The sequence below is a fragment of the Choloepus didactylus genome, chromosome 18, assembly GCF_015220235.1.
Source record: "Choloepus didactylus isolate mChoDid1 chromosome 18, mChoDid1.pri, whole genome shotgun sequence".
Classification (NCBI taxonomy): Eukaryota; Metazoa; Chordata; class Mammalia; order Pilosa; family Megalonychidae; genus Choloepus; species Choloepus didactylus.
The window spans coordinates 18,764,096-18,785,558 of record NC_051324.1 but is presented as its reverse complement, the minus strand read 5'-3'; the positions used below and the strand labels follow the sequence as shown (position 1 = coordinate 18,785,558).

Genomic DNA, 21,463 nt, shown 5'->3' with positions numbered 1-21,463 from the left:
TCCCTTTCAGTTAACAGAAGTCGGGAGAGACAAAGTGCTATGACATTAGGCATCTCTGCTGAAAGAAGAGTAAAGGCATTCAGATGATGGAGGAGGCCCATGTGTGAGATATGACCTTGGGATTGGGAAAATCTTCACCTGAGCAACTGGAAATTTACCTTAGGGCTTTGCAATAAGAGGCTTAAAACATATATGTTGAGGAAATGAATTGAGCGGGCTGATGTTTCCCTTCCTGGGACATTTTCTTAAAGTGACTCATGGAGCCAGAAGCTGGGACCAACAGGGCAACAGTTACTGAGTTCATTCTTGTGGGATTAGTTTACACAGAAAATGTGCAGTCTGTGGTCTTTGTTCTCTTCCTCTTTTCCTACATGGTCATAATTGGAGGCAACCTCAGTATCCTGGCTGCCATCTAGGTGGAGACCAAACTCCACACCCCAATGTACTTCTTTCTTAGGAATCTATCAGCACTGGATGCTGGATGTATCACCATCACTGTTCCTTCAATGTTGGGTCAACTCCTGTCCCATAAGCATACAATTTCCTATGATGCCTGCATCTCACAGCTCTTCGTCTTCCACCTCCTGGGTGGGGTGGACTGTTTCCTGTTGACAGCCATGGCCTATGACCAATTCCTGGAAATCTGCCAGCCCCTCACCTACAGCACCTACCTGAGCCAAGCAGTTCAGAGTGTATTGGCTGTGTGCTGGGTTTGTGCCCTCGCCAATGCACTAACACACACTCTTGCCCTAAGCACCCTCAATTTGTGTGGTCCCGATGAGGTCAATCATTTCTACTGTGACCTCCCACAGCTCTTCCAGTTCTCCTACTCCAGCACCCAACTCAATGAGCTGCTGCTGTTTGGTATGGGTTTCATAATGACAGGCACCCCTGTGGTTCTCATTACCACCTCCTACATACATGTGGCAGCTTCAGTTATAAGAATGTGCTCAGTGGAGGGCAGGAAGAAGGCTTTCTCCACATGTGACTCCCACCTCACTGTGGTTTTCCTATTCTATGGAACAGGAATTTTCAACAATATGCATCTGGGTTTAGAGGAGGCTTCAGACAAGGATAAAGGGGTTGGGAATTTCATCAGTGTTATCAATCCCATGCTGAACCCACTCATCTACAGCCTCAGAAACCCTGATGTACAGGGTACCCTGTGGTAAGTAGTTGTGGGGAGATGATCATCACACTGAGAGGTGGTAGAGTCTCTTGTTTCCTGCCTTTTGGGGGGCTAAGAAATATGTCTTATGATGGCAGAGACCAGAAAAAATGGTCCTAAACCATCTTTTCTATCTCCTGATGCCAGAATATTTTAGTTAAGTATTTCTCCTACAAAGAGAACCTACATAGTTTGTTTATTCATTCATTCTTTCAACAAATATGTATTGAATTACCTGTATGACCCAGATTCCCTTCTAGGAAATTTGCTATAGAGCAGTGAAAAAAACAGGCAAATATCCCTGCATTCATGCCAGTCATCTTCTAAAGAAGGGAGACAAAATAAATGAAACAAATGAGTATCATATATGGTATATTGGGTACTGTTGATTGTGATAATAAAATACAAACAAAATGGGGGATGAAGTTTGGTTCTGCCAGGCAGGCACCTGGTCAAGTAGCTACCTTGTATTTGGCAGTGCCCATTTTGTGGGTACAGTTGAAGCCTTAGAAGGCCTGAGCAGCAATGTCCTACAGGGAAGTGCCATGTGAACAATCACAGCCTTGGTAGCCAAGAATATCTCTACAAAGTTTCCTTTTGTTGGAGACAAGAGAGTCCCTTCAGATCGAGTGCGGAGCATTGTTTTGAACAACACATGCGGTGCCAAGGATCATTTCATTCCTTGAAAATCTGCTGCTGCTGTTCATTACCACACAAGAGTCCCTCAGGATGTTTAGGGGACAGGGAAAATCTAGAGAGGTAGAATACCACTAAATAAAAACTACATTAGTGTATATGTGATATATCATAAGATCATGAATGGAATGTTCCATCTCCATCCCCTGCTGCTGTGTCTTTCTTATTTGATGTCACCTCCCCCCACACATATATATAATGAAGCCCTTGAAAGGATAATCATTTATTCTCCAACAAGGTTGTCATATTTTTCATGTAGTATACTTGATATGTCTGTTCCAAAGCCTTACTTTTCTCCCCCAAACCTCCCAGCTCAGAAAGTACACATCCATCAGTGGTCAGCTCACCATATGTTCTCTTCCTTCCTCAGGGCAAGCAAGAAGAGCATGTTCTGGAGCATGGGATCAAAAAGCAAGATATAGTCTTTGCATCTAATCTCAGAAGTGGTGCCCCATCACTCTTAACATAGTTTATTTGTTAGAAGCAAGTCCCTAAATTCCCACATACAAGGATATGGATACCAGGAGGCAGAAATCCCTGGGAGCCATTTCAGAAGCTGCCTCTCCACAACCCGAATGTCTGTCAGTAGGTGAATGGATACAAATGGAATACTAATCAGAAATAAAAGGGAACAAACTTCTGATATTCACAACAACATGCATAAATTTTAAAACATTATGCTGATTGAAAGAAGTGAGGCACAGGGGACATGATCCAATTTACCACACATACTCATGCAATGAAACAATAAAGAAAAGGAAGGAAATGATAAACACATAAGTTAGGATTATGATAATTCCTGAAAGGAAGAAATACACAGAGAGTTCTATTTGTTATGCTGCAATATTGATGTATGGGTGTTTATTATATTATTCTTTATAACTTGTAAAATTTACATATATTGTCTAAAATGCAAATGATGACAATAAAAATATAACAGCCACAGTGGACAAAATTTCTGTCTGAAATTCTAGAAAATACAAGCTAACCTACAGTGACAGAGGACAGAGCTGTGATTGCCTGGGTCCCATGTTGGAGGGAGGGACTGACTGCAAAGAGGCTCTAGGAAACTCTTGGCAATGAGGCAAATATACCATATTTTAGTTCTGGTGGTAGTTACCCTAGTATATACATTTGCCAAAGCTCATAAAATTATGTATTTTTAAGGAATTCACTTCAACAGTGCACATCATACATCAATAAAAATGATAAAAATATTATACAATTTACCTTCATTTCCCAAATTTTGCAAATATAAATAATGCACATATTTTCAGATGCATACTGTTTAGTTTTCTAGGGCTGCTATGATAAATATTACAAACTATTTTGCTTAAAAAACTGTTAGCCTCAGTTTTGGAGGCTAACATCCAAAATCAAGATATTGGCAGGCCATGTTTGTTCCAAACTCTGCCATTCTTGTGATGGTTGCTGGCAATAAATGTCTGCCTTTGTCACCTGGTGATTATTTTCCTCCTCTGCTTCTGTTTCAGTGTCTGAATTTCCTTTGTTTATGAGGACTACTTCCATACTGGATTAAGATGCATCCTATTTCAGTCTGACCTCATCTTAACAGACTCTTCGAAGATCCCATTTACTGGAGATAAGAATTGAACCTACCTTTGCAGGGGACATGATCCAGTCTACCACACATATACATGCAATAAAACAATAAGGAAAAGGAAGGTAATGATAAACACATGAGTTAGGATCATGATTATTCCTGAAAGAAAGAAGTGCACAGGGAGTTCTATTTTTCGTGCTGCATTATTGAAGAATGGGTGTTTATTATATTATTCTTTATACCTTGTAAAATTTACATATAGATATTTTATAAAATGCAAATGATGACAATACAAATATAACAGTCATAATGGACAAAGGATGGAATATATTTATACACATATATATATATTCAATCACAAAAAGACCAGCACCCAGGAAGAAATGTAGAAAATGACTAGACAAGGAAAATTAAGAAAAATAACAACCAACAAAAGAAATGCAGATTGCTCAAAAATACTAGGAAAAAATGTTCAACCTAACTACAACTGAGCAATGCAAATTAAAACAACAATGGGATATGATTTTTCACTGATATGATAAAAATGTATTAAAATGATAGTGCTGATTAGGACATGGGGAAATGGGCACCATATCAGGTAACCTTAAGTTAGTTAAAGCAATAGCAGAGGGGTGCCTGATACTGAGAACCTGGGCCTGAAATCCAGAGGCAAATATTAATACTCACTTAAAAGAAAACTGTGGCTCACACAGGAAATCCAAAGACCTTCCTTGTTTCTGCCTGCCCTCCACGTGTCACTTTCTGATTGCATATCACATTTTCTACACTAATACTGCTGTCTGGGGTGGGAAGTGCCACAGTGGGGTTCACTGTGGTCATTTGCTTTCAATTGAGCTCAACTAATCATGTTTTTTATCTCCCCAGGACATGTGAGCAGAGCTTAGGTTTCAGACCTCTTCACTAGCCCAAGGGGGAAATGCCTGCCTGCCCTGCAGTAGCTATAGTTACCAAAATAGGCCAGAGCTCAAAGGCCAAATTAAGCACCATTAACACTCAGGGTTTTAAAGGACAGAGAAGGGAGCAGGGGCCCCTCCTGTCACTCTGCCTCTGTCTCCCTGCCCTGCCGAGGGCAGGGCATGCCACTGGTCTGGATGCCCCCTTCTGGGTGGGTGTGGAGGAAGTGACTCCTTGTGGACCAGGCTTGGAATCCCATGGAACCTCTGCCCTCCCACCAGGCAGGGATGAGACCCTCACTGCAGCAGCCCCCACCTCTGGCCAGCTCCCCATCTTCTAGCACCTTCCACCATCATGACAAGGGAGAGGAAGCTTGTTTCTCAGGTGCATGGCTCATCTGAGGCCAACATGTCCGATACTGGACTTTATTTTTATTGGTTATCTGCTTCCAAAATTTTACATGCCAGAAATCTAATCTCATCCCCTTTTTGGACAATGTTAACTGGCAAAATTTTATTCAAGAAGAACAATGTTACTTTTGCTTTTGCCCATTTTCCCTAAAAGTTATCTGAGCATCCTCTCCTTCCACATCTCACAAAGCAAATCATCACAAACAAGACCAAACAAGTGCTTGTGCCCCTCTTGGTGAAAGAGTAGTTTGGAATAAACTTTTAAGGGAGCAATTGGAGTAAAATGTATCTAAGTCTCTAAAAATAAAGATTTTCAGTTCACCAATTTCATATTAGAAGTTTGCTTTTGGAAATAATCAAACAAACGAATAAAGATGTACATACAGGAACATTTACTGCCATTTTGTATACATGAGGAAAAAAAGGAAAACAGCTAAATATGGAGTAATTGTAAATTACTTGAATAAACTGTAATATGGATATTAAATTGAATATGGGATAATTTGTAGGCATTAAATTATTTTATAGGTGAATATTTATTTACATGAAAAGATTATAGTAGTGTTAAATGAATAAGTAAGTAGCAAAACAAACTTGAATTTAATTTTTAAAAAGTATATAAACAGAAACCAAAGCCTAAAAATAACATCAAATGAGAAAATAGCTGTACTTGCATGGTGGAAATACAGGTAATTATTTTTTGCTTATTTTCACTTCTGATATTTCTAAAATAAATGCATGTAATTTAATAAAAATAATAAAAATTAAAACTGATAAACAACTCTGAGGTATCTCATTACCTACAGAATATATTCCAAGCACCTTAACGTGGCATTCAAGGCCTGTCAAAAATATCTCGGTGTCTCTCAGCTTCATCACTTTCTGCTAATGTGTCACAAATGACAATCCATAAGCACCAACCTAGATGTTCCCCTGACACACCAGGTGGTTTCCTGTGTCCCTGCCTCTGTCCATCTTTCCCCCAGACTCTCTGCAAAGGGCTTTTGCACCTTATGTCATGTGATCCACATGGAATCCCTCTGAGATACATATGCTTTATTCTCAATTAAGATAAGAAAACAGGGCTGAGGGTGCTCAGATGATGTCCAAGAACATAACTTCAGAGGCACAGAGCTGGGATAAGGACCCAGGCTGTCTGATCTCCAAATGAGAGCACTCACTTCTACATCTTGGCTTATCACTCTAGGAGTGAGCTTTCCTCTCCCTACCACTGTTCCAGAATAATTCTTCTGCCTTTCTTCAGCTTGGCTTTCACCATTACAGGGATACCTTCTCCAAACCTCCACCACTAAGATGCCAGACCAGGCTTCCTGCCTTGGCTCCCCTAAAATCTTGCCAAGAGCACACCCATTGGGGTCATGACATTGCCTTGCAATTCTCTTCTTCCTCAGTAGATTGTGAGCTTCTGATCCATTGTTTGTAACCCAGTATATATAAGCCCTATGGTGCTCCAGAACTATCAATTAAATGAGGGAATAAATGACTGAATGAATGTCAAATCACTTCAACTCTACCTGTCCTTCAAGGTCTAGATCAAGCCTTGCACATGGTGGTAGAATTGTCCCATCTCCACTTCAATGCAATCTTCCCAAAATTACCCTTACATCATCCTCTGAAAGGCTTTCCCCAGGAGGAGCCTTCCCAGGGCCCAGTGCATGCCCTTGTTCCTCAGACTGTAGATGAAAGGGTTCATCATGGGGGTCACCACAGCATACATCACTGTGGCCACAGAGTCCTTCATGGAGTAGGTGTGAAGAGGCTGCAGACACACCATGCCAAGGGTCCCATAGATGAGGGAGACTACAGCCGGATGGGAGGCACAGGTGGAGAAAGGCTTTGCACTTCTCAGATGCTGAGGGTATTCAGAGGATGGCTCTGACAATCCAGACATAGGACAAGTTCATGAACCCTAACGGGATAAGGAAGATGCAGCAGCCTGTGGCAATCAGCAGTAGGTGGTTGATCTGGGTGTTGGAACATGCTAGCCTCAGCAGGACGTACATCTCACAGAAGATGTAGTGGATCTTCTGGGAGCCACAGAAGGTCACCCTGGTCATGAGGAGGGTGTGAATAAGGCTGAAGAGGATAGAGAAAAACCAACACAAGTCCAGGAGCAGGACACAGAGCCCAGGACTCATGGCTGTGGTGTAGTGGAGGGGGCAGCAGATGGCCACATAGCAGTCATATGCCATGGTGACCAGGATGAGGTTGTCCAGGACCACCAAGGAGACAAGGAAATAGAGCTGCATCAGGCACCCTGCATAGGAGATGGCTTTGTTCTGGGCCTGAAGGTTTACCAGCATCTTGGGGATTGTGTTGGTGACAAAGAAGAGGTCAGTGAAGGAGAGGCTGGCCAGGAAGAAATACATGGGAGTGTGCAGGTGGGAGTCAGAGCCTATGGCCAGGATGATGAGCACATTGCCCACCACTGTGACCAGGTACATGGACAGGAACATCCAAAACAGGATCTGCTGTTGCTTGGGATTCCCTGAGAGCCCCAGGAGCTGGAACTCAGAGTCCCCTGTCCAGTTGCCACCATCCATTTCACCAAGAATCTGAAACGTTCACACCAGCAGGTATTTACTAAATATCTTCACCTGAATAAGGACATTCATATAAACAAAATCAACTTTCTTAGCAAAAATATCTTGGACTAAACTTCATAATTTTTCATATAAGCACTGAAAGTAACAACAAATACAAAACTATAACATGGAAGTAATCATTTCAGCACTTCTAATCTGGCATATTGAATACTATAGGGTTAATATCTATGTCTTATTTTAAATCACATCATCTTGCTATACCCTGAAGTGTTTAAGAATACACATTGCCTTTACATGTCATGAGATTGCATAGGTTTTTACATTATATTTTTAACTGGTGTGTGCATTCTAACAAGTGGTTATTGTGTAATTGGACAAGAGGAAAAAAGTAAAAAAAAATATTTGACAGGAGAAGGAAAAATGACCATTATATGCTGAAATGATGATCTGGGAAACCTAAGCAAATGCCATTAGATATAAAAGGAGTCAATAAATGGCCAATTACAAAATGAATCAACCCCAAATTCAAACACTCCCTGTAAGCCAGAGTGCCATCGTGAAGATACATTGTCAACTGCTGATTTCAATTTTGAGCTTTGCAACTTTCTAGTGATGAAACCTCAAGACTTTTTAAGACTTGCTTTCTTCATGTGTGAAATGGTTTGGGACAAGGATAAAATTAACTAATAAAACACTTCACACAAACAGTTGGCATGAAGTGAACACTCAAAAAATAATCCTTATTATTATTAGGTGTACACAAGAATTAGGGTAAAATATAATACAAAAAAAACCCATACACATTATCAACAAAGTAATTTAAGCATTAAGAGATGAACAGGAATCAGGCAAGACCTTCAAATTATCCAGAGGGATACAAAATGAAAGTCCAATGAATGGATACACATATCAAGATTCAGGATTTAAATATTGCTTAGGTGCATGTGCTCCTGAATTAACCTCAAATTTTGCCTTTTGGAAAGCAAAGACCTTTCTTTGAGAAACAAAGAACTTTCTAAAGCATGTAACAGTAAGCAGGAGCATAAGAAAATGTGGAAAAAACAGAGTAATAACAGTGACATTGCTCTGCTCTGGATCAAGAACTAAATCAGTGAGATGCTGGTGCCAGAAGGGACAGATGGAAAGAACTAGATAGGAACTTCAGACACAGACCCAAGTGCATGTACGGTTTAGTGGTTGACTATGGTAGTACTTTAAATCAGTAGGCAAATGTTATATTGTGCAATAAATGGCCCTGGGACTACTGTCTAACACTCAAGGGGACAAAGATCAATGTTTTGTATCTTACCAAACACATCTCAAATATACTAAAGTCTAAAACTGCTTATGGTGTATTTTTTCTTCTTTGAAAATGTAATGCATGTAAAATAAAAAATTCAGGTATAAAAATAAAAATGAGGACATATAAAATTATATTGAATTCCATCATATATAGATACATAACCAATATTCATATTTTGGTGTCTTTTTTGTTACAACATGTAGGACAAAAAAAAAATCTTGTCTTTTAAATCACTGGGAAAAGAGCATTGCAGAGACATGTATATACAAAGACTCTGAGGTTGGAAATGGCACACTGTGTTTAAAGAATAAATATGGGCCAGTATGGCTGGAATGAAGAGGACAAGCAGAGATGTGAGGTTTTGCAGCAAGAGAGGCCAACTCTTGCACAGACTTGTTAAGGTTTTAAAACTTCATTAAAGAGCCTTCAAACATTTTAAGCTAGGGTCAGGGTTAGGGTTAAGCAGAAGATGTATATATTAGTACTTTATCTTTCTATTTGTATTTTACCAATAGTAATTTAGAAATCAGCTATGCCTGTGGCATGTTTAATCAAATGTTTTTTCAGTGCCTATTAAGGTATATTACATTAATAGTCTTTGTTTTATTGAACCATACCTGGATTCCTGGTAGTAATGACTGAAATTGATTTCCTAATTATTTAGGTTTGTTGTCATATTTTTAAATAAGGCTGCTCTACAGTTTCTTCTTTGCATGTGACATCCTTATCCATTTATCCACTTTTTGGTATGATTTGGCTTCCAGTGGCTTCCTCATTTATCATCATTTTCTAATATTTGGAATTTTGAAAAAATCTTCAATAGCCTAAGATATAAATTTTAAAGACATTCTGTGGATTTATTTTCCCAAATAAAAATATCTTTTTACTATATTTCAGTCTGTTGATTAGAAACAAAAAGTTGCCAGGATGAGTTACAAAAGCAATATCAAAAATTTCAATTTAAAGCAATTACAAACCATACCACATTCTGCCAGACCAAACACAGGTGAACAATTTTTAGGTGTTTTTTTAATCCAGTCTTTTTATTCACTCAGTAATGGACCTGGGGGAACCTTTTCCAAGTCAATATCGTCATTTATACTGTATTTTTTTCATGATGAATAACTTTGTTTCATTGCCTTTAGGACATTTTTCTTTAATTGGAAATTTGAAAATTTCCCAAGTTTTTCTCAGTGTTCAGTGTATTTTCTACATTTATTGATTTATCTGACTTAAGGAATGTCTTTTTATACAAAAATTATGTCTCCTGTCAGCATATGAGAATTTTGTTTCATTCATTATTTCATTTTTCATATGCTCCTTTGAATTTATGCTATAACTATTTGGATATACTTGATGTTTCATTTGGGGAATTCTGCCCCATTCACCCTTCAGAAGCCCATATTAAATCTCAACCTGCCTCACTGAAAATGAATAGACAGATTAAATTGATAGCTGCTTGAACAGGCCCATTACTATTAAGAAGGGTATTACTCCAGATAGTTGATGAAAGAGTGCCTTGTGTAGCAGACTTTCTTTATGGAAAAGGAGAAAACTTTACAAAATTAATTCATGATCTGAATAGCAAAGGGATATTGCACCTATCAGAAGACATTGACCTGCTATCAAGGAAGATTGCCTTCGGTGAAAAATAAGATCACTTGCATTTAAAAATATGATGGAGAAATAAAGAGAAGTTTCGGTAGTGCAGAAACAGAATCAGTTTTTGGAATATCAGGTCAACAATTTCACCAAAACACAAAGGAAAAGAATAAAGAGGTAACGGTGATGAATGACAAGATAAGAGTGAAGGAGAACCTGTGACCCCATACCTGCATCCCCTCCCTCCCTCTGTGCTGGTGTGGCAGATGCTCTCCCGGGCACTGCACCTGCTCTCTGTCTGCTCCATCATTTCTCGGTTTCCCCTTGTCTTCAAGAAAGGGAGTGAGGGGAGGAAAGCTGCAGTCAGTTCCCTCTTGCTTTATGCCCTGGGGAAGTTCTGGAAATATTTCAAGTTGCCCTTCCCTCTCTCCACTGACTCTTTCTTATCCCAGTCCCTGATGCTTCTGACTTGATTTTCCAGGACCATATTGAGGAGAATCACCCACTTTCCCTCCTATAGTCCTACCATTGCCTCTGCTGAATCCACTGAATCTTTAGCAGAATGCCGTATCTTGTCCCTCATTCTAATTCCACTACTCCATGTCACCCAGAGATTCTTCACATATTCCTGTTGAACAAACTTGTAGTTTTAATTGTTTTTACATTTATTTGCAGTGGGATTTTTAGAAGGGAGGAATGTATACATCATCTCTGATTTCTTCTGCCCCATGAAGTACTACATATACATATGTGGGGTATGTGGGGGTGTGGTTATACATAATCTTTATTGTGGGGAAAGTCTTCATAAGAATGGCATTAAAAGTACGAAGAAAATTTAAAACTATGCTACACTACACTTCATGAAAGTTAAATAGTTTCCTATTATAAAATGAGTAGAAAAAAAAACAAGTGACAAAATAGGAATAATGTTTATCATATGCTAGACAAAGAGATAATAGCTTAATTAGAAAAGAATTGTTGTTAGTAATAATAAAATGATGAAACTCATAAGATTATGGTAGGTGACATCAATGAACAATTCATACTCAGCCAGAAAATCTTAAAAATCAATACACTTTGAACCAGGTGTGGTATCACTAGATATCATTGGATCTGGATAAATGGCAACTGTTTTACATTGGCAGAGTCAATATAATCAGGGAAAATATTTTGGTGGGCAATTTGTCAATATATTTCATAAGCTCTTTTTTAAAAGGACATGAATTTAATGGGAGAATTCTAGTTTTAGAAATTTATCTTTCAAATATAATCAGACAAAATGTAAAAAATTGAATTCTTAGAAGTCCCTCAGGATGCCCAGTCTCACCTCCATCAGGGTCTCACTCTGCCCCACACTCCCAGCAGCAGCCTCAGCCCACCTGTGTCTGCAGGGATTGGAGACTCCCTTGTTGCTGGCCACTTGGTGCTGTCTACAGGGAGATGGAAGAGAGAGGGGAACATATTATTATGGGATATCTGTACAAAGGGATATGGATTGTCCAGGTTAGGAGACTGGGAATAAAAATAAAGTCAGAGATGAGACAGGCTGGCTGTCAGCAGAATAAATGTTGTGTCCATGAAGAGGGCCAGTGAGGAAATGAGTTCCCCATCTTGGAAGGCATCCAAACTCACGCATGATCCATGGGCTGAGTGGTTGTTTCAGAGCAGACTCTAGTGTTTAGTGGAAGTAGGTGATGGTTAAGGTCTCTTTTAACACTAACATTGCAAATGATAGCATAATTGTGTTCCTTTCCCATCTGGATGAGCTTAGGAGTGTCCTTTAGCACACACTCTAGAAACTTCTATATGTACAGCTTTCCCTATTGTTACCCATAAAGTTCTCTGGTGGTTCTACACCTTAGATGATCTCATTTCAATTCTGAAAGTACTTATGTCAGGCTTTGAGCCTAAGAGAAATTCTCAAGACCATGAAGTGGTTTAGTGGCTTTATGTTAGCCTGGCACTGTGAGGAAGGAAGCCGCAATGGGAATTGCTTGCCTCTCAGAAAAACAAACAGTGGGGGCTGATGAACTGATCTCAGAGATCACTCAATATCCCTAGAGTGACCTTAGGAAGAAAGAGAAGTACCAACCTAACTCCTGCAGGGACCCCAACCTGAGCTCACCTGGTGGCCTCCTCTATTTCAGTCATGGAGGCAGAGCTTGTCCACCTCTGTAGATCCTCTCAGAATCCACTTCCTTCAACAGTCTGGTGCCTGGGACATCTTCCTGAAATAGAGAGGGTAGAAGGCACATAACAGAGCTGGGAAAAACAGAGGACACACAAGGAAATGGATAATGTGCTTCCTAACCTTCAAGGCAAGCATCTCCCACACTTCAGTGTGCATCAGAATCACCTGAAAAGCTTGTTTTAAATAAAAATGTGATTTTCTGGCCCCTTTCCTTGAAACACCAGTTCAGGATCTCAGGTGTGAGAATGGGAACCTTTTCAGCAAAACCCCAGTAATTCTGGTCGTGAACTTTGGGAAACACTGCTCTGAGTCTAAGACAATGCATTACAAATACTTGTATGGTCAGACAGTCTTACAGACAAACCTGATGCTGCATGGCTGGGTGGAGAGAGGTGAAGAAGGTGGGGCAGCACTTAAAAGTTCCAAATCTGGCATTGGAAATGGGTTTTAGTACCTCCTCTTGCATCCTAGCTCTGTGACCTTGAATAGACCACACGACCTCCCAGGGCATCCCCATCTCACCAAGAAAGCCTTTTCTGCAGGTTATGAGAGTCACATGCAACAGAGCACCTGACATCACTTTGAGAATTGTAGAGTGCTAAGAAGGTTGGAGGAGTTGTATTACCCTCAAACATTAATGGATAAGAGTCTATGAAGATTGTCTAAGAATATGAGTATGTTTGTGAGAGAGAAAATGGGGAAGAGAGTAGTAAGAAAAGGAGGAGAGAGAGTGTGTGTGTGCTTCTCTGTGCTGCTCTGACTTCCCTGGTTTTACTTTTTCCTCCCTCTGATGACAATTCACAGGACATAAAGGACCCTAAGACATCATTCCCTGAGTAGGTCCTGGGACTTGGGGCTGGAATAGGATAAAGATGAGAAGCAGGGCAATTGATGACTGATCTTCACCTCCTACAAAAGACCAGACACAAGAGATTTAAGGCTCTGGATGCCTGTAAAGGCTGGGAGTCCTGTGAGCTGGTGACTAAGCTTCAATTCACAAAGGAAGGGCTGAACCTAGACCACATCATGCCTATTTATTAGTTTTGGGGAGACCTTGGAGAGGCAATATCAAGACAGCTTCTCAAGATGAACATGGGTAATTGCTCCAGTGGTTATATCTGTAAGTATGGGCCTTGGGAAATGAGTCTTGTTTACAAGGAGTAAGCCAGATTCACCCTCCTTCTCCATCATTGTCACCTCCACCCTCTCTTTTCCCTCACTTCCCTCTCGCTGTTTCTTGTGGGGGGCTGGGCTTGTATCTCCCAAACCATAGATCCCTCAAGCCACTCACCCAAGACCCAAGTCTTAGCTCCACTGACTCAGATATGGAGGGATTTTATATTCACCCCCATGCCCTCTCTACACCTGTCTGGATAGCACTTAGTCTCTTCCTCAATGGGATTCTCACCATTTTAACTAGAAGCCAATTTACTGTGGAATGCTTTGGCTTTGAAAAAGTTGTCCCTGACTTTCACCTGGATCCTGCCTCCCTGTGACCTCCATGCTTCGTGCTGGCTCTGTCCTTGGACTACAGGGTGGGTGGACTCCCTCTGCCAGTGACAGACCTCCAACTATTTGAACACAAGAATGATCTGAATGATCTCCCATCGTCTTTTCTAGTAATTGCAGTTATTTTAACTATTTGAAGAGCAGACAGGGCTCCACTGTGTCCTCATCCCAGTTGTCCTCAGGATGGACAGTCATTGTCCCCTGTGAGTGGGGATCCAAGAGTGGATCTGAGAGGCTTCAGGTTAATTGTAAGGAGAGCAGGTCTGTCCCTCTGTCCCCTGCTGGACACTGTTCTCCTAGTAGTGCAGCCCAGTTCTGATAGCCATGTCATAGTTTTGAAATAGATTGAGGCAGCATGGTTTATGAGCAGAGATTCTGGTGCTAGAATCCCTGGGTTTAAATCCCACCTCTGCTACTGACTAGATTCATGACTTGGGGGAAGTTATTTAACCCCCTTTGGACTCAGTTTCTTCATCTGACAAATTGGCATATAAATAGTATTTATTTCATTGGATATTTGTAAGGATTAAATTAATATTTGTAAGGTGCTTTGTTATCATTTGTTATTGTTATCATTTTTTTATTTAGCAAAATGTCAACTATAAATCTCAGGAACTTTTCAGAGGGTATGATTTCAAAGGGATTTCAAGTAAAGTGACTCCAGCCTCATACTAGTCAGCTGTGAAGCATCAGATCAGTGTGGAGTCTTCCTTTCAGAGAGTAATGCCATAGACACGGTGATGCAGGGGCTATGAATGAATTCAGGACTGTTACTAGTTCCATTACTAGATGACCCTGTTAATTCATTGAATTGTTCTAGGACTCAGTTTCCCAAGTTTTCAAAGAGGACAATAACACACCCTCTACTGGCCCAATTATGGGATGGTGAGATTTGACTGGGTGCTAATACCCTGATGTCCCAACCAGTTGTTGTGTAGAGTTTGCATTTGTCCCCCTGATGAAACTGTTTAACTCAGTCTTTACTGCCTGATCTCCCCATTTGGGAATAACTCATACAGCAGCTCTCATCAAAAGCAACCCAAGCTCCACTCATGCCTGTGGTCTTCTTTCCTCCTTCCTTCCTCTCCCTCTGTTTTATTTCTATATTATTTATTGATGGAAGTATCATACTTGGTGCTGGGGATGTCACCAGGAGCAAGATGGACCTTTTTGGTATCTCCTCATGGGCTTGCAAACTAGAATGGGAGAAATTATTAAAAAGTAAATAACCAAGGAATCAATCATAAACCATTACCCAAGAAACTATAATTGGATACAGAGAATTATTGGAGGGTTGGGCAGGGAAATCTTTAGTTTGGTTGGTCAAGGAATGTATCTCTGAGAAAGAGACATTTGAAACATTTAAGCTTTGACAAGAAGGCTGAGAAGGTGTCAGTGATTTGGAAAGCTGGTGTAAGAGCCTTCCAGGAGAAATAAACAGCATCTTCAATGGCCCCAGTCTTGCAAATTAACTGTGTGTCTAAGGACTGAAAGAAAGCCAGTGACCGTGTATAGTGAGCAAGGCTGTGGAGGAGTCATGGTGATGCTGAGAGCAGATAGGGACAGACTAAGATATGGTTAGACATCCTGGTTTTATTTGCAATACAATGAAAAGTCATTGAAGAATTTTAAGCATGGTGCAGGAATGGTGTGCATTTAGTTTGAATGAGGGTCACTCTGGTTGCTGTGAGGAGAACAGATTGGAGACCAATAGGAGCAGAAGCAGGGAGGGTTGTCAGGAGGGCACTGCAGTGGTAATGGTGGCCTGAACTGGGATGATTACAGAAGAGATAGAGAAAGAGTATATCTAGTTACATCTGCAGGTGAATTCATGAAAACTAGATCCTACAGATAAAAGAAAGGGTGAAATCAAGGATGTCTATTTCTAACTTGGGTAACTTGGAGGGGGGGGGGCATAATGGATTAACATGGAAAACAGTTTTAGCTCCTGAGAGATAAGCTGGGGATCTCAAACAGGTATTTGGAGATATGTCTTGGGTCAGAAGAGATGTCTTGGATGGAGTATATATTTGGAAGACATTGGAATACACAAGATATCTAAAGACACATAGACAGGCGAGATCTTCCACAGAGCAAGGGAAGAGAGAAAGGAAAGGTGGAAGGCCAGAAATGCTAACATGGCACTCCAGTGGATGAGGGAAAATCAGCAAAGGAGGTGGGAAGGAGTGGCCAGGGAAGAGAAAGGAAAGCCAGGGTCATTTGCTGTCACATGAGAGGTCAGTATTGGGGATTTAAGATGGGATTTAAAGACCTCTCAGGAAACAACAGGAGTTTCCAAATATGCTATGGAATGCCTGTCTTCTGTGGAACTAGGAAACACCTTTAGTCCCAAATCACCAGACAAGTTGCCACGAGCAGTGGGAATTAGACACTGTGAGGAAGCAGGCAAGAAAAACAAGAGTCTGAAGAGACAATGGTGAGACCACATGTGACAACAGAACTCTTGACCTACAGCCTCTACACTGATAGTTCCAAAATGGTCAGGACTTCACCAACTGACTGCCGGCTTCCTTATTTTTCCCTCTGGCTTCTAACTCATGATCTGTAAGAGAAAGCCATATGCTTCCCAAGCCAATCACATAAGATGCCCAAATTCTTATAGCCCTCCTCCAGCTTCTCCATGTCAGCAACTGCCAATCAGAGCATACCTGAGGCTTTCCCCTTTTCTCAGGAGCAAGCTTTTCCATGGCCCTGCTTGTTTTTGAGTCTTTTCCAAATGCAAGTAATGATGGCTGACTCCATGCTAGTGCTACTTCTGGATAAATAGCCTCTGTTTCTCTCATTTGTTTGATGTTTGTTTATTTCCATAGAAGTTTGCCTCTTTGGGACTCTGGAACAGTCAGAGGAGCATGCTGTAATCCCTGCTGCAAAGGAAAAAAACCAATGACCTTTTTAAGGGACATGACCTGTGTGTGGGGACTGGTTGTCAGAATCAAAAATTATATTTGATGCCTTGGGGCACTGCAGGTTAAAAGCACTTTTTACGTTTTACATGAAGTCCTATTACTATGACAAAATGGAGAAGATAAAGTGGGTGGGAAGAGCTCTAGGTGGTGCAGCATGGTTGTGATAAGCTTGGGCTCTTGTTCAGAACTGCCTGGGTTTCTACCAGCACTGACAGCTTGATGCCTGAGTGACATTGGGCAAGTTTCTTAATCCCTTATGTCTGTTTGCTTCTGGATATAATGGGAGTAATAATAGCCCCTGCTTCATTGTTTTTATTTTTTGTATTTTAAATTCAGTTTCATTGAGATATATTCACTTATCATACAATCATCTATGGTGTACAATCAATTCTTCATTGTACCATCATCACCCCAGTCTATTTTTTGAACATTTTCCTTATACCAGAAAATGTAAAAATAAGAATAAAAAATGAAAGTAAAAAAGAACACCCAAATCACCCTTCCACCCTATTCTTCATTTAGCGATTGTCCCCATTTTTCTATTCATCCATCTATACACTGGATAAAAGCAGTGTGATCCACACAGCTTTCACAATCATATTGTTACCCCTTTGAAGCTACATTGTTATTCAATCATCTTCAAGAGTCAAGGCTACTCAGTTGGCGTTTGATCGATTCAGGTATTTACTTTAGCTATTCCAATACATTAAAACCTAAAAATGGTTATCTATATAGTGCATAAGAATGCCCACCAGAGTGACCTCTCAACTCCATTTGGAATTTCTCAGCCAATGAAACTTTATTTTGTTTCCTTTTGCTTCCCCCTTTTGGTCAAGAAGATGTTCACAATCCCATGATGTCAGGTCCAGATTCATCCATGGGACTCATATCCTGCATTGCCAGGGAGATTTACACCCCTGGGTGTCAGGTCCCACGTAGGGGGTAGGGCAGTGAGTTCATCTGCCAAGTTGGCTTAGCTAGAGAGAGAGGACCACATCTGAGCAACAAAGAGGTACTCAGGGGGAGATTTTTAGGCACAGTTATAACCAGTTGTTAGCCTCTCCTTTGCAGTAATGAGCTTCATAAGGGCAAGCCCTATGAAGCTTGCCGAACTGGCATACCAAACTGCCAGTCCTGAATGTTTGTGAGAACATCAGCAACAATCCAGGTGAGGAAGTCCAACACTTCTGCATTTCCCCCCAGCTCCTCAGGGAAGCCCTGCATAGATATGTTTACTCTCTCCCCAAATTATTTGAGATGTGTCACTATTTCACACTAACCTATACAAACCTACAAGGTCTCACATCCTATTCAAAGTTCCATGTAATTATGGTATTTGAGCACACTGTATGAGTTACATTGTTAAGGAAATATAGACCCTGCACCAAATAAACATCTCTTCCCTTGGTCTCACATGGAAGTGGAAGTTTTAAAACACAGTCAGTATCATCCTTTACCCTTTGGCCTGATTCACCCTAGTCCTACCCAGATCTGCTTCATTCATATCTCTAGTTGAAGTCTGGACTCTTTTTCAACTTTTTAAACAATTGCTGTATGCGCTAATACTGACATTCATATCTGCTGAGCTCTAGCTCTGAGTTACAGTTGTCACACTATATGTCTTTTTATGGACATGTATTTTCATTTCTCTGGGTATTTACTTAGGACTGGAATTGCTGAGACAGTGTTATAAGAAACTGCCAGATTTTTTTTTGCAATAGTTAAAACATTTTAAATCTCCACCAACCATGTATGAGAGTTCCAGTTGCTTGATATTCTTGTCAACATTTGGTATTGTTAGTCTTTTTATTTTAGCTATTCTGGTAAGTACATAGTGTTTTTTGTTGTTGTTGTTTGCTTTGTTTTGTGAATATTTAAAACATTATAACATTTCCCTAATTAAAAATTAAAACTGTTTACCTTCTTATTACTTCTGGGGTCTTAATTTCAATGAATTACAGAAATTAAAGTCTGTATGCGATTTTAGATAGTATCTAATTTTACTCACTTTACAGGCAAAAAAAATGAGGCTCATGTAGCTTAAGTGACTTACACAAGTATATACCAAGCAGGTGCTAGAATTCACACCCTCAGTGTCCCAGTTAGAGCTCTTTCTACTCTACAAAGCCCCTGCCATTTGATTATGTGTTGTTTTCCCCTGAAACATGACATTTTCTTCTTGAGAAAGGTCCCTTATTCCTAGCTTTTAAAAATTCATGTGACTAACCAAGGGAGAAAATTGATTATTCTGAATAAAATTGTAATCTTTTTTCTGTTCCACTTACTCATAATTATAATTCACTAAGTAGGATTCATTCATCATTTAGGAAAGAGTTTGATGAAGTTTGTAGTTGCCAATTACTGGATAGCATAAAGCCTGGGGTTTCTTTCTTTTTACATATCTGAAACATCACATTTTGAGAGTGCTAGAACAACTTAAGGAAATTTTCTAATGACAGATAATCTCTTTTCCTACCAACTTTTTTTATTGAGATTGTTCACTTACCATACAATCATCCAAAGATCCAAAGTGCACAGTCAATTGCCCATGGTACCATTTTACAGATGTGCATCCATCACCACAGTTAATTTTTTTTCAGTTTTTAGAACATTTTCATTACTCCAGAAAAGAAATAAAGACGGAAAAGGAAACTTAAATACTCCCATACCCCTAACCACCCACCCCCTCCATTATTGACTGATAGTATTGCTATAGTACATTTGTTACTGTTGGTGAAAGAATGTTAAAATACTACTAACAGTAGTATATAGTTTGCAGTAGGTATATTTTTCCCTATATGCCCCTCTATTATTAACTTCTAGTTAGATGTCACACATTTGTTCTAGTTCATGAAAGAGATTTCTAATATTTGTACAGTTAATCATGGACATTGCACACCACAGGATTCGCTGTTTTATACATTCCCATCTTTTAACCTCCAACTTTCCTTCTGGTGATATTCATGACTTTGAGATTCCCCTTTCCACCACATTCATACACCATTCAGCACTGTTAGTTATTCTAACAACATACTATCATCACCTGTGTCCATTTCCAAACATTTAGGTTCAACCTAGTTGAACATTCTGCTCATGATAAGCAACTGCTCCCCATTTTTTAGCCTCATTCTATATCCTGGTAGCTTATATTTCATGTCTATGACTTTACATATTATAATTAGTTCATATCAGTGAGACCATGAAATATCTGTCCTTATGTGTCTGACTTATTTCACTCAATATAGTGCCCTCAAGGTTTCTTCATCAACCCATTTCTTTAAGATGGTTTTGTTCACACACCATACATTCCATCCTAAGTAAACAATTGATGGTTCCCTGTATAGTCATGTATTTATGTATTCACCACCATCACCCTATCTATACAAGGACCTCTCGACATTTCTTCCATGAAGTAGGAGGAAGAGTCAAGGAAGGTAGAGAGATAAAAGAAAAAGAAAAAAGAAAGAGAAAAAAATGGCAGCTAGGAAGCAACCAAAGGAAAGATAGCATTAAACTAAAGTAGAATGAAGAGTCAGACAACATCACCAATGCCAAGAGTCCCATACCCCTCCCTTATGTCCCCATGTTATATGCATTTAGCTTTGATATATTGCCTTTATTATATTAAAGGAAGCCTAATGCAATGTTTCTGTTAATGATAGTCTCTAGTTTGCATTGATTTTATTTTCCCCCAATCCCACTCTATTTTTAATGCCTAGCAAGGTTGGCATTCATTTGTTCTCCCTCACATAAAAACATATTTGTACACTTCATCACAATTGTTGAGCACTCTATGTCCATCACCTCAATTAATATTTTTTGAATTTTGAGAACATTTTCATTATGCCTGAAAAGAAAAAAAGACAAAAAGGGAAACTCAAATCCTCCATACCCCTAACTCCCCCCCCCCATGTTATTGACTCATAGTATTGGTATAGTACTGTTGTTACTGTCGATGAAAGAATGTTAAAATACTAACTGTAGTATATAGTTTGCAATAGGTTTTGCTGAGTTATGCAGTCCCAGTATTAATATTTCCTCTTTCCTTCTGGTGTCCCACATGCCTTCTTCTTTCAACCTATACTCACAGTCATCTTTGTTCAGTGTACTTACATTGCCATGCTACCATCACCCAAAATTGTGTTCAAAACTCTCACTCCTGTCCTTTCTTATCTGTCTGTAGTTCTCCCTTTAGTATTTCCTGTAGAGCAGGTATCTTCTTCACAAACTCTCTCATTGTCTGTTTGTCAGAGAATATTTTAAACTCTCCCCCATATTTGAAGGACAGTTTCACTGGATATAGGATTCCTGGTTAGTGGTTTTTCTCTTTCAGTGTCTTAAAAATATCACACCACTTCCTTCTTGCCTCCATGGTTTCTACTGAGAAATCCACACATAGTCTTATCACACTTCCTTTGTATGTGATGGATCAGTTTTCTCTTCTGCTTTCAGGATTCTCTCTTTGTCTTTGATATTTGATAATCTGATTATCATGTCTCTTGGCATAGGTCTATTCAGATCTATTCTGTTTGGGGTATGCTGTGTTTCTTGGATCTGTATTTTTATGTCTTTCATAAGAGATGGGAAATTTTCATTGATTATTTCTTTTAT

General features: G+C 39.8%; 2 pseudogenes; one reads left to right on the top strand and one right to left on the bottom strand.

Annotated features, from left to right (window-relative positions):
- The first annotated feature begins 245 nt into the window (after positions 1-245).
- Positions 246-1,190, top strand: LOC119514043 (annotated as a pseudogene).
- A 5,184-nt stretch (positions 1,191-6,374) lies between these two features.
- On the bottom strand, positions 6,375-7,365 carry LOC119514658 (annotated as a pseudogene).
- Positions 7,366-21,463: the final 14,098 nt, after the last annotated feature.